This window comes from Apus apus, chromosome 4, assembly GCF_020740795.1.
Source record: "Apus apus isolate bApuApu2 chromosome 4, bApuApu2.pri.cur, whole genome shotgun sequence".
Classification (NCBI taxonomy): Eukaryota; Metazoa; Chordata; class Aves; order Apodiformes; family Apodidae; genus Apus; species Apus apus.
The window spans coordinates 85295106-85310469 of NC_067285.1; positions in this window are offsets into that span (position 1 = coordinate 85295106).

Here is a 15364-nt window from a genome sequence, read left to right on the forward strand (position 1 = left end):
AAATAGAACTAAAGATAGTGTCACCTCCAGGCTTTTATTTGCTTCTGGAGTAAAGCTGAGTATACTAGGGTATTCTGTAAAGTTAGAGGATATAATCGTCAATCTGCTGCTTTGGGTCACAGCTTGGCCAAGTTCTGTGATCAAAGGGAGTAAGACACTGGTAGGAAAGTCCTGCAGCTATAAGTTCAGGGACAGTATAATACAGACATCTCCAACTTTTGCAGCAGAGACACCGTCACTTCATCATGCACAATGACAGCAGTGTATTCTAACTGTCTCCAACAGAGAAAGTGCTAGCCACATGGGTCCACGTAAAGGGTCTGAAAGAGGAAATACAATGGCATAATTCTTTCCCAATAAAAAGGAAAAATACTTTGAAAATGAGTCCTATGTGCTTTTTCCTACAAAGAGTTGGAAGCCCTTAAAGCAAAGAATTATAGAACAATTTTTCTCCCTCCTCTGCTGATTTACATTAAAAAAAAGACCTCTACAAATTTTAAGTCCTTTTCACTATATAAACACTACTGCCTCTCACCCAGTTCTTAGGACAGCACATGTACTCAAAAGCAAGAATGCAGACTTTCCCTTCAAGGTCTGTGTTTTTAAACATAAACATCTTTTTTAAATTGAAAGATAAACTATTTATAGCAAGAAAAGAGCTTTGAACAGGGACCAAATGGCTATGCTCTGTAGCCATTCACAACAGTGGGATTTGCATACATGTTGCAAAATATAATTAGGCTCACAATTTTCTGTTATGTCTTTCCAGCACATCTGTGTTACCATCCTGAGTTAGAGACCAGCAGGGTACAATGGATATCAACTATTAAATTTTCAGAACACTTTATGGAGAGCTGGATGGTCAAATAATATTCTTGGGATATATATTCAGCGCATAATTTTTCCACATATTTGGACTTCTTGTTCTTCATTACATTCTTTTAAGTGTAACTGTGGACTGAGTTTTGTCACCAGGGCTCTTAAAAGTGAATTCTGTACTCCACAAAAATATCTGGTTCTGTAGATCCATACAGAATTTTTTGTGTGTTTTCCACCACTAACACTTGATCTTATTTAATTGATGATGGTAAGTATTACAGTTCCTAAATATCTATCAGAAAGAAACTGCAGTCAGTTATTTAACTGAAACCAAAGTCTTGAATTTGTTTGAAGTTCATAGGAATCCACATTTGGAGTTGGAAAACTAATGAGTGCAAATATACCTACAAATGCAAAAAGCAATTCAGGGCTGTCTCTGTTAACACAAATATAACAATTCTCCTCGTAGTCTCCAAAACTGAGAAATTAATCGCCAAAAGTTCATCCAGTTTGACAAATAGGAAGTTATAGAAAAAAACAATCAAATCAGTTTTTAAATCCCACTTTTTTTACATACTCCATAAAGCTTGTATCTCAGAACATAAGAATTTTCTTTTGAATTAGGAAAAGTGTCTAGCAACCATATTGATGGACAAAATGCTTACAGTTTTCAGTACCCAACAACTTACTTCAGACTTTTGCGGTGTCTTAGTTTCCTCTCTTGAATTTTAGCTTGATTCATAAGCCTTATTAGGAGGAAAAATATAGGAGGTGGGACAGGGATGATCTGTGTAAATAATGCAAGCAAATAGATTTATATTGAGATTTTTCTCTTGATCCACATCTTATTTCAGTCAAATTGAACAACTTTGTCCTGCGTAACAAGTTCACATTGCAGTGCTTTAAACCCTGTCTGCTCTTCCTGCCCTCACATCATAACCCCCATTTGGTAGGTGCTGCTTTACTAGACTATTAAAACTACCAGAAACACCTGCAAAAAGTGCAGGACAGTCTCAGCACAATATATTCAGTTATAAGTCAAATTTTGCCAAAATCCTATGCTGAAAAGCATGGGCAATCATTAATAAATAGTTTTAGACATAACTTCATTCTAATGAGTAATCAAAGAGAATTGATTCAGTAAGCTGATACCTTCAATAACAGATACCTGAATTAAAGTCTTCTTGCTGAAAGCAACATTTCACTTAAATATATTTGACATGAAAATAATATTTAATCTTCTCAGAGTCAAGGGAGAAAATTTGTATTTGTACAAGTTATCTATACTTCATTTTACCAGAAAAAGACCAAGCATATCAGCTCAATGGGTTATTTTATTAGAGTATCACCAAACAACAGGATTCTTCAAACCCAGAGTAGGATCATGCCTTTGTTTAAGGTTTTTCTTTGTGTTGCAGCACCTTCAGCTAGAGATGAATCTCAGCAGTTCCTGAAGCCCCATTTATAGTCTGAAAGGACTGCAGGCTCACAGAGATAGGTGTAAACAAAGTCTTTCATCCCAGGATTTTCTGAAAGCCTCTAATCTTCTGAAGGATGGGCTTCTTTCATCCTTCCTTCAACTATTCTTGAGCTCTACTCACCCATTTTGTTTTTGAAGTATAAGGGAATACCCCAAAACTCTCATTTGTTTTTGCATTTTCAGAATCCCCTATCCTATTATATTATTCCCAAACCTAAACTCTTCCGTGTCTTTATTTTATGTGTCCATTACCCCCCAGTCCTAAAGATTTTCCTACATAACTTTGGCCTTAGAAGATTATTATTTTCCTTTCCAAGCCACAATTGCTAAAAACACTCACTTATTTCCCTTTCACTTTTACACATTTTCTTTGGAGTAGCTATTATTTCTTAGAGTTACCTAGAGTTACCAGTATGTCTTTCTGCCCAGGACAGTAAGTGAAAAATCAACAAAAGAACACAGAGTCAAGTGCCACCCTATAATAAGATAACAAAAAAATTCCTGTTTGGGTCTCAGTAAAGGGAGGGAAAAATAGTAAGTTTCATAGAAAATACAAAGCTCCAACGGTGTTAAGAGATTTGTATTGGTATGACGCAAAAATAATAATTTGTAAGCTTGAAATTCTGGTGATTTATTTAATATGTTCCTCTTAATGGTCAGAAATTATTAGTTCTTCTGAATAATATTAGAAAGTTAGATATCCCATTAATTAGGCACTTAGAATTCAAAGCATAGATAAATATTCAGTGATTCTTGAAAATGAAAGAACATTAACTATTATTAGTTTCACCTGTCACATCTTGTTCACTACAATATTAGAAAGGAACTTGCTAGAATAATAAAAAAACATCCTAAAAGTTTTATGAAGCATCCCACAGAAATCAGTAATTAATTTCTTTCCTGCTGTGTGCTGTTTCAAGAGTATAGAAGGGGTCACAGAGACTTGGGGGGGGGGTGTGTGGGCAATATCTCTAATGTACACTTTTTAGATTGTTCTCAGTATTCTGTTACTCTTTATATGCTAATCATATTACAATCAGGAGAAAAATCTCCAGAAGATCAAGTAACTTTATGGGATGAATTCTGCAGAATTTGGAGACAGGTCTGGAAAGTTGCTTTTTTAAATTGGTGTTAAGGATTAGTGTAATGAGTAATATAAAGCAGTGACAAAAATGCTATTACAACACTAGTCAGAGCTTCCCCTCCTCCCATCTTCTGGAGTTTCCAATCTGATGCTTTTATATTTATGTAGTGTGAGTCAGTGCTGATCACAAAACTAGGTAACATGTTATATTGTGATTAATATTTTTTCTTCCCTCTTCTGCTAGTTTAGGGGACAATGTTCTAGCTAGTACTTTTCATACTAAATACTGCAGAGCTAAAGATAAGTGCCAAAAAATATTTTGACCTTAAAAAACCAAACCTTTAGAGTTGGCTTTGAAGCAACGTTGCACAGTAAAAAGCTCTTTGGCTGTTAATTTCCTGCATTATGCTGTTTAAGGTTGTTTTATCCTGAAACACACTACTACCAGGTTTTGGGGACATCCATCACACAAAATTCTTGAGGGAATGCGTGCCCCAGAAGGATGTGAGTGGATATCAATACCTTCAAATGCTGGTGCTACAAATATGATGAAAGATGTAGAGAAGCATACCTAACAGCTGTGAGTGCCATCCACCCAGCCTGCTGAGGACAAAATTACTCTAGTTCCTTCATTTGTAGCTCTAGTACTGACTTCTCTGAAATATATACATATTTACAAAAAATCAATTATTGATTCTTTTCCTGAGCAAAGCTACAAAGAATAAAGAACATCTATGTTTTCCTGTGAATAGCGTAAAATTATAAGCTAGATTTATTAGTATCTGCATTAACGGAGGCATACAGAATCTGAAAGACTACACATCAACTGCCTCTCAGTTAAGTGGCTCAAGTTTGTCAAGCCAGCTGAGTGTTGAGGTGACTGGTAATTTAGACCCACAGCACCTTTGTTGGAACAAACTGCAAGCTGTCTTTACAAATTTATACTCCACCACGATTAGACTTACATAGACATGTCAGCTTACCTGTCTGCATCAGACAGGCAGAGATCTTGGTTGTGTGACTGTTCGGGCTCCTTGATAGCCACACTGTACTTTCAGTCCAAGCTCCTTGCGTGCTTTGATTGCTGAGCATGTGAGAAACATGATCAGAAAGCCAAGCTCCTCATCCTTCTAACACTCCGGGCTGCAACAGCACAACAGATGCAAGTGAGAAGCAATTCAAGACTTTGGTACCTAATCTACAAATGAGAGAATACCCAAGCAAAAGGGAGAGGAGTCAGAACATAAAGCAAGCAATGGTACTTATGGCTTTTATAGCCCAGATACTAGTCAGTTGGACCAAGAGAGATTCTTTGCTGCTGAACCTTTCCTCTGCTTAAACCTTAATACAAGGTTCTCCTAGTATGGGAATGACAGATTCAGTGCACTGAAGCACACAGGGTTCTATAAGATATATGTAAGTACAAGCCCAATAAATGTATTTGAAAGGGACTATGAGAAAATCCAATAAATAAAACCAAAGAATCCTCCTTCCTTGGTGCAAATATAGGCTGGCAGTTGCCACTTCATTGTGAAAATGTGACTAACACATTCATAGCCCTTGTCAGGAAGGCAGAAATACTGCAAAGCAATTTTTGAAGTCAGGAAGCTGAATACATTTCTTCTTTTAGCCTACATTCCTTTTTCAGTTAACCCTTTTGACAGAATTGGTTTTATCTTTTTTAATAAAGGCTAATTAGTAGGGGAAATAGCATAATGCCAGTCACCCTAACTACTTGCCTCATGAAAGATTTTTGTCAGATTAGTGGATGCAGTGTAGCTCATTTTCTACACTTGCTCCAGGCTAATGGCTTTTTGATGGAAAAACTTAACTTTTAAGAATATTGTCTGACCTACTCAATAATTTGGAGTTTCACCACATTTCTAATATTATGATAATCTGAATCTTTCAAATAAGCAATCAGGCCTTACACTGACACCAGAACTACTTAATAAAACCAACAGGCGATGAACTTGTCACTTTAGCCAGTATGTCTACGTTAAACTGAGAAATGTCTATCAGAGATTATTTTACAGGCATAATTAATCCAAGTTTTATATTGGTTGAAAGCCATGCATCTGGAAAGTCTCAGGGCTTTTTTATTTAAAGAAAATTTAGAGAAATAGAGCATTGATAGTCCATAATCTCTAACATGCACATACAGCAATATGTCAGCAAACAGTGGGTGGCCTACAGAGGCACAGATGAATGAAAAGAAATGTCAGCAGCTGTAGTGCTGTGGTTTCAAGTGGGGGAGTACAGGCTAATACGCCAATGACTTGCACAGCCTGTTTTCTGAAGTTTTAATGATGACTGATCCCTACTGTTTGTTAACCAGAAGTAAAATTCAGCTGAAGTATAACACAAGAACTTTTTGCAGAGACTACACACAACTTGTTCAGATTTCAACTTCCCTTTGATTTTTCACGTGTGTTTACTGGCAGTATAAACAGTGTAAGATTATGATCACATGATCTTATTTAGGTTTAATAAATTTACTGTTAGATGACAACTCTGACAGACACACAGTGCTCCCCAAGCATCATTTCCACTTAGAAAAAGGAAACTTGCAGTAATAGAAAGATTTAACTGATTAAGTAGCTGAACAGGGTCTTCACCCAGCATAACAGGGAAGTAAATAGCTTCTAAATTTTACTGAGTACTTATCAGTTCAGTCATTTTTATAAACTACAAGTCAAATGTTACAATTAAAAGCCTATTGATAGTTGATCACACCTTTGCCTCCAAAGCTTAAAGTATTTCCAGGAAAAATCTATAGGAGGTGATTATGTCAAGCATTCAGATTTTCTACTACTGACAGAAAGTCTATCTCCTTTGGGATATACATTATAGTGCTAATATCAGTGTTCAAAAGTTTTATATACAAGTCCATTTCTATTCAATTATTAGCATTACAACCACAAAAGGCATTGCCTGAAGTGCCCTTAAACATTAAGGTATGTAATGATGACAAAGGCTAACCAATAAATCCTTTATCTCTTATGTCTATATACCCCTTCAAGGACTATGTAGGGCCCTATATATGCCTATAAAATTGAAAGGTTGTGAATGGACCTTCATTCTATCTCCTTTGACTACTTACAGTAAGAATATTTTGCCATGCTATTGTGTTGTATAATAATAAGTGAGGAAAAAAGAGGTTACTGAAATCCCATTCAGATGCTAGTGTTTATAATTTTCCGTCTTGCAGCATATCTTATGTAAATGAAATACCTCACTTGCTGACACATTACTTACATGTTGGCTCTCAAAAAACTTCTACTTCCACATTAAGTTGCTCTAGAGAACTAAAGCTTTAGCACTTTCCTAGTAATTTTGCAGCTTGGTAGGCTCCCCACTGATTCAGTAGGCTCTATAAAGATTGCTGTTTATACACATCTGAAACACTTACTTACTAGGAAGGTGGTAGGGAGCATCCACGGCTGAGTTGCTTCTCAACAGAGGACAAGCCAGGAGCTGAGGTGAGCCAGGTAGGCTCACCAGCCAGCAATACAGTCCCTTAAGCACTTCAGAAAAGCAGAGCAAGTCCCACAGCAATAACTAGGGTAGCCACAGCTTAGTGACTGCTGGAAAAGCCTGTAGCAACATGGCAGGTCTAAGGTCCAGCCAGGAAGTCAAATCAGCAAGCCAAGGAAGCACTCAGGAGCCTTCTCAGGGGTGCCTGCAAGCTGAATGCACTCCTCTTTCCATGCACTTTTCCCCTGTTGGGCTGAGTCTGATTTACTCTAGAGGATCATCCATTTGTGAATACTAGTCTGAATAAACTTCTAAGTTACTCCAACGTAGTGTCTTGGAGCTTGCAGTACAGCTTCCAGTTTTCAATATTATAGTTCTTCTTTTTTTATGTTCCACCAGTTTGTTTTCTGTTCTTTGATTCTCTTATTATCTATAATTGGCTGTTTCTGAATGACATTTGTATCAATAAATACAAATATTTCTGTAAAACAAAATCGATTTCCAAGAAATGGGAGAGTTCTGTTTACTCAGCACTCCCAAACTTTCTACTAAAAATAATAACATACCATTATTATTATTATTATTATTATTATTATTATTATTGTTATTGTTATTGTTATTGTTATTGTTATTGTTATTACATTTTAAACACTGGGGATTTAGATTTACAAGGTGTCTGCAACACGATCCTTGCAGCTGTCAAAAGAATTTGATGGAATGTGCTTTCTAAGTGCATGCTAAAAGTGTTATAAAATCATCGGAATCCACAATGCAGGGCTCTATGAAAAGATGCAGCAACTACATCAAAACATCCCTGCAACGCTGTCATGGGAGTTTCATACAAAAAATGTTAATAACTTCACAAATATTTTCTCTAGGCAACTTTGAAATGAAATATTTCATCAATGTGCGATAGCAAAGGATTAGCCATATACTGCAGGAACCATTTTTCCTTTTTAGGCCTGATTCAGTAGGTAGGTGTCCCTTCATTTCCAATCTTCCAGCATGAAATCTCACCTGGATCATGAAAACAGTATCTTAGATTTAAAATATAGTTTCTTATTTAATGGAAGCACAGCAGTCTTTTCATTCTTTTCTATGTGAGTTTCTGAAATATACTCCTCAGACATATTTTAGAGGGGCTACAAAATATATTCAGGGTACTATTTGCCATTTCGTAATAACAGCAAGGTTTATTTGACTCTCATCAAACAATCCAATTTTGAAGTGATGACAAAAACGTAGTTCATAAAATGTAGATTTTGAGATGTGAGCTGGGTTCACGACACATTATTTTACTTAAACTGGAATACAATGATCATGAGACAATAGAGCTATCTCTACTTCATGAGTTGTGGAACAGTCTTGAGTTCTGTCAGTATAACAGCAGCATGATAGGACTTCTTTATGATAGTGACTGTATCATATTTGCTCAGGTTCTAAATGAAAAAAATAAAACCCTTCCCAGCCGCAGCCTTGCATGTTCAGCCTGAGATCTCAGACATGATACATCCTCTCAGGCTGTCATATATTCACAAGCAAGAAAAGCATCCACGACACCAAATTCTCTCTTTACACATTCTGTTTTCTCTGTTAGGTTTTAGAGGTGTAATTGAAGGCAGAATTTGACACCATTAATGGAATTTAGTTAACACTTCTGTTGAAGATGTATGAGATGCAAAACCCTCCCTATTACATTATTCAGCCACTTATCACAGCCCTGTGGTTGTTTTGGCTCTCTTGTGTCATCAGGTGTAGAGAGTAATAACAGTTTATTTTTCCCCTTGAAGCAATCCAATGGAAATCTGAAAACCTTTGAAGAGCAAGTCTTGGAAGAAGATGTCTTCGTTACACACATGCTTTACCAGATAAATGGCTGGGAAACTATGTAAGTGAGTCTGTTCAAAGTGTCCAAATTCCATGAACAACAATGTCCAGCTTTACACAGCACTGGCAGCAGACAACAATTATACAATAATTTTGGAGTGTGCAACAGTACATAGTATACAGCAAGGAAACTAGCATTTTGCTGTTTAAAGCTTATCCCCATGGATATACATGGAATTCAAATGATGACTGATTATGAATTTATAACTAAGCATCTATTTTCCCTCTTCACCCTGTGAATATATTCCAGCTATAGAAAAAGAGTCACTAATTTTGAATCTCTTTTCTGGTATACTGCCTGCTAAGATAGTTTTTACCATGCTGCCCTTACATCAGATTCCTCTAGTGTCTGTGTGTACTTCAGTTTTGGACATTCATCCTCCCCATATACACATGCTCCATTATCTGCTTTGTGTTCACAACTATTTTTTTGTTGTCCATGACATTGTGCCTGCAAATCTGCAACTGTACACAAAACATTTCAACAGTAGAAGATCATTGAATGCCAGAATCAGCATAATCTTAAAGACTGGAAAGATTTTACGTGGCTTTCATCTTTTATGTTACTCTCTGGAAAACACTCTGCAGGTACTGCTGACCCACCTTCAGCAATCCTGAGAGAACAAAAGAATCACAAATCAGAATGTTATACAGCATGTACTAGGACAGAAGAAAATGCAAAACATTTTCAATCCTTCCACTGGAAAAAAACTCTACAGTCAACAGAAGTATTCAGAGCAATTCTTTAATAAGATTGCCCTGTTATTGATACAGAAACAGGCAATTGGATCTTGTTGTTTTACATTGGATAAAATGAATTATTGGTCTAAAGACTTTTGAAGTTATGGGCATGTAGGGAAATTCAGCAAAAAAATTGCTACTGAGAAAATAGTGAAGGGCTCAGATTTATTGTGTTACTATCCCGAAACAGTGGTAGACATAGAATACACGCGGCAAGTGGCTTGTTTCAGAAGCAGATGCAACCTCAGAAGTCAGATGAAAGGACCAGAAATACCATTTGGGATTACTCATCTGTTGGATAGGGAGAAGTTAGATAGCTAATTAAAAGCTTTTGGATGTGATTACTTCTATAGCAGAAGCACCTGAACCTGGATGAGTTTCACAAATGACTCAGATTGTGAACAGTTATGGAATATAGGAACAGGCAAATTATGGAAGATGCTACAGTCATGACAGCATTACACAGCCTAATTACATTAGTTCCGGAATCTTACCAGCATATCTGATTTCTGTATTGATTTCTGAAAGCTAAACGTAATACCTGCTTCAGATGTGCATCCAATACCTCAGATTAATGGAATGCTACTGGGCTTGGGTGATCGCCAATATGTAACTAAACTTGACTTACCAAGTGGTATTTGGAGATGCTTTTGGCTTCCCAGATTCCAGAAGCCCACAGTCTTTTTTATACTCTGTGAGGCAGGCTAGTTTTAGCAGTCCATTTCATTCTCATTAAGGTCCAGCAGTGTATCCATAACTGATGGAGAAAATAATTTATCTTAACCAGAGATGCACATTTTGATACAGTGATCTATATCACTCACCTACCTAGACAGAGGTGAGACACCTACAGAAGGTGAAGATGGCCCTGAAACCTTTTAGGAAGCTCATGTTTCCCTACTAGCCTGGCTAAATTACAAAATGAGTGCACAGAAATAAAATAAGATTAATTTTAATTAGGGAAAGAGTAAGACTGCATTCTGTGTTTGGTTGAGAAGGAGTAAATTTTCCTTTCCTGTGTTTTGGATTTGTGGCTAAAACAGTGTTGATAATATACCAGTGTTTGGGCTGTTGTTAAACAATATTTGCAAAACCTCAAAGCTTTCTCTGTTTCTCATTCTGCCCCACATAGCAAGTAAACTGGAGGCGGGCAAGGAATTAGAAAGGGACACAGTCAGGATACACCTGGATTGACCAAAGGAATATGTAGCACCATGTTCAACAATAAAAACTGGGGAGAGGGTATTTTGGGGAAGGAGGCCATTGGTTGGAGGCTGGCTGGGCATCGGTTTACTTGTGGGAGACGACAAGTGAATGCCTTTGCATCACTTGTTTTGTGCAAGTTTTTCCTTCCTCTTTCCTTCACTTATTAAACTGTGTTTAGTTCCGCCCATGAGTTTTCTCATTTTTGCTCTTGCTATTCTCTCCCCGTCCTGTTGCTGTGGGGAGAGTGAGCGAGCGGCTGTGTGGTGCACAGCCACTGGCCGGGGTCAACCCATCACAGACTGATGAAGATACAGCTTCTGTGGAGTGCCCCATTCTTGCTAGTAACCAGAAGATATATACTCTGTTGGCTTTATCTGAATATGGACAAGTTACAGATGGCTATTTACCTTAGTAGGTTTGTTATAAAACAATGCCTTCTGTAAAGCATGGTCACAAGCACCTTGTGTAAGTGCAGCAGATAAGACAACATGCATCTTTCACAATACCTCATTTTGTACGTGAAGATTTTCATTGGAGCCTCAGAATAAAAGGTGTTCAGATCCATTCCTTAAACCTACTTCTTTCTCTTCCATGAAAGAACAATTACATGGTGAAAATTACTCTCTGTTTGCCCAGAGGACAATTAAGACCTTAAAACCCACTTGAAGTCTGCTCTTTTAAATGACTGATGTCTACCCATTAAAATATTTGGAGTTTATACATGAAACAAATCCCATACCAACTAGTTGTGTTATACCTACAAGACACTAACATAGAGACATTAATTCAATGTCACATTATGATGTTAATTGGAACTACATACATAACTTAGACTTTTTGTCAATGTACAATATTCGGCAAAAGAACCTATGCAGGACATCCTGCTTTACAGATTATATAAACGAGAAGAAATGTAACTTTTCTTTCTGCCTCATGGCCTGTCTTGATTTGAAAGAACCCCGATAAAAGTTGCCTGCGGTTGGAATCATCATAAAATCATACAATGGTTAAGGCTGGAAAGGGCCTTGAAGATCATCAGGCTCCCCAACCCCCCTGCCGTGACCAGGGACACCTCACCCGAGACCAGGCTGCACAAGCCTCATCCAGCCTGATCTTCAACACCTCCAGGGAGGAGGCCTCCACAACCTCCCCAGGCAACCTCTTCCAGCACCTTACTACCCTCGTGGTGAAGAATTTCTACCTGATGTCTAACCTAAATCTACGCTCCTTCAGTTTAAAACCACTACCCCTATTCCTCGCAGGTTACACTGACCCGAGGCCGCCCGGGAGCACCCCCAGCCGCCGCGCCTGCAGCAGTTACAGCGGGGGGAGCAGCTGTGCCTGTGGGGAGGAGAGGGGGGGTCAGGTGACCCACATGGACCAATCACAGCGCTCCTGGCCGTGGTGCTCAGTATAAAATGGCTCCTCAGAGAGCCTTCCCTTGGCTGGTGTGCTGGCTGGGTTGGGGTTTGTCTTTGCTTCCTCTACTGATGTCTCTGCATCTTGTCTTCATTGGAGAACCTTGCTTGCTGGGACAGATTGTCTTCCCTTGCCTCGCTGAGTAGGACTGGCTTGGCTGCTCCAAGGCTGTTGCGGACTCAGGCACCTCACTGTGAGTTCAATATGGGACTTTTCTGGTTCTGAAGCAATTATCAACTGAAGAGTGTGGGTTCCATATTTACATATTTGTTTATATTTGTAATTAATGTTGCTATGTCACTAAACCTACCCTATTTTTATTTTTTTTTTCAACCTTAAACTCTCTCCCTTATTCCTCTTTTTATCTTTCTCTGGGAATATAGTGGGGGAATAACAGCAAGCATCTGATACCTAGTTATTGACTAAAACTGTGACATGGTACTAAATCATCCCATTGTGTTTCCTGCAGTCTGAAACCAGCAGTCTATGACTGCCCTGGACTATGATTGCCTGGTTGAGTGTTATTTAGATTAAGCTTTTTTCTTTTTCAGTAACTGAATGTTTCAGGAAAACAAAAAAAAAACCCTCAAAAAACCACTGAAAACATCCTGTAGCTGCAGATAAGTTCCTAGATGTGAATATTATTTCTATACTGGAGTCATGTCAAAAAAGATAGAAATTAGCCAATGTAAATGAGAACCTGTAACAATATGCAACATATTATAGCAGCATGTGGGTTTTACCAGCTCAGGACCAGACATCATTTAGATGTGTGAGTCCACAGTAACATGGAAAATCAGTTAATGCATTTTTTTTTTAAGAAAACAACCACTGTATAGTTTCACTACTGCACAGCCAAGCCATAGCTAGCATTGCTTTCATAAAACCAAAATAATTATGCATTTGATTCTGTTGTCTCTGAGATGACGGATTCTTGTGTGTATCTCTGCCTGACTTTGCAGTGGGTGTTGAAGCTCCGTCAGTTTGTTCAGAGTTGTGAACAAACTTAAGTACAGCTCTGTGCTGTACTTAAGAAATCCCTTATTCTAGCTGCAATTTCATTAACAGTGACTATTGCTGTTTTCACATGCATAAATGCATGGATTTTTTTATAATAGCTCAGAAGTAAACAAGCAACAAAAATATCCATACTGACTTCTGCTATGGGCAATCTCTTGGGACCACACAAATTGCATTGCATTGGAGTATACAAAAGAGAATCTGTGCACAGCGGACTAGAAGATAGGATGAATGGGGGCAGTTTTAAAGTTGGCCTCAGCTACTCTGTTACATTCTCCCTTTTCACTGAAGGCTGTCCTATTTAATATAGATTAGCAACCTACATGAGTGGTGACCACAGAATAGGCAGTGCACTTGAAATATGCTTCCTTGTCTCCTCTGCAGGAACTCTTCCATGCGGCTGCAGTGTCACATATATATGTGACTTAACAAATACTGTTTTCTCTTAATTTATGGGTATAAACTCAGGGGTAGATCACGTTCCTTATAGTTGCATTTTATTATGGGACAAATATTTAGATATTAAAGTATATAACATCTATTATGTTACATGTGGCCGTGAGGAGCAGTGGATTGAACCAGCCAGAGGCCAGGTGTTCACCAAAGCTGCTCCATCACTTCCTTCCTCAGCTGAACAGGGAAGAGAAAATATAATGAAGGCTCATGGGTCAAGAAAAGGACAGGGAGATCACTCAGCCATTGCAGTTGTGGGCAAAACAGATTCGACTTGGGGAAATAAGTTAATTATCAATCAAATCAGAGAAGGATAATAAAAGACAAAACCAAAATCCTAAAACACCTTCCTCACACTCCCATCCTACTTTCCAGGCTTAACTTCTGAATTCTCTACCTCCTGCACCCCAGTAGTTTGGGAGGATAGGGAATGGGGGGTGTGGTCAGTTCATCCCACATTGTCTCTACTTGCTCAGGGGAAGGACTCCTCATGCTCTTCCCCTGCTCCAGGGCTGGGTCCCTCCCAACTGCAAGACAGTCCTCAAACTTCAATGTGAATCTTTCTCACAGGCTGTGGTTGTTCACAAACCTCTCCAGTGTGAGTCCCTTCTGTGGGGTGCTGTTTGTCATGAACGGACTGCTGCAGCATGGGTCCCGCATGGGGTCACAAATCCTGCCAGCAAACCTGCTCCAGTGTGGGCTTCTGTCTCCACAGGTTCTGCCAGGAGCCTACTTAAGTGCAGGCTTCCTATGGAGTCACAGACTCCTTCAGGGGCATCCACCTGCTTTGGTGTGAGGTCCTCCATGGATTGCAGGTGGATATCTGCTCCACTGTTAACCTCTGTGGGCTGCAGGGGGTCAGCCTGCCACACCATGGTGTAACTACACCATGTACTTCAGGGGAATCTCTGCTCTGGTGACTGGGGTGTCTTCCGTCACTACTTCTTCACTCACCTTGGTGTCTGCAGAGTTTTCTCTTGCATGTTTTCTCTCCTCTCTCCAGCTGCAAATTGCTGTTGTGCAGCAGTTTTCCCCCCTTCTTGCCTATATTATCCCTCAGGTGCTGCCACCATCACTGACAAGCTCAGCCTTGGACAGTGATGGGTCTGTCTTGGAACAGGCTGGCATTAGTTGTGTCAGACATAGGGGAAGCTTCTAGCATCTTCTCCCATCTGCGACAGACAATGATTGACCCAACTCTGGGTCTGTCTCAAGCTTCTAGAGAGAAAACACTGTCATCCCTGCTATTGTTTTAGCCACGAGTTAATTAAAGAAATAACACATTTATTCCTACCTTGAAAAATAACTGCAGCTTTTGTATTAACTCTAGTAGGAACAAGACCAAGGCATTATTGCAATATTACCATTAAAATTTCAAATAATTTCTCAATAATGAAATAACATTCCTTTGAGTTGAGGGTTCCAATTAGATGTTCCTTTTATTTTCCCTGCCTCAACTTTTTCCACTCCTCCTTTGTTTTCACAAATTCTTTTAACTCTATCATTATTATGAAATACCCACATTTATTCATGATCTATGTGTCCTTGAGCACACTGTTACTCCTTTTTTTTTGTTAAAAATACACATTTGTTCTAAGTCCAAAGATAATAGAAATGAAGATGTTTTGAAAGGCCTGTGGTCAGATGCTTAATGATTGCACATATGGTAGGTATAACAGATTATGTTCAAAGTGACTGTGGGAAGTAAATAAACTCTAATCAATTTCACATAATTTCATTCCTGAAATAAACTTTGACCTTGATGTTCCTTCTTATGT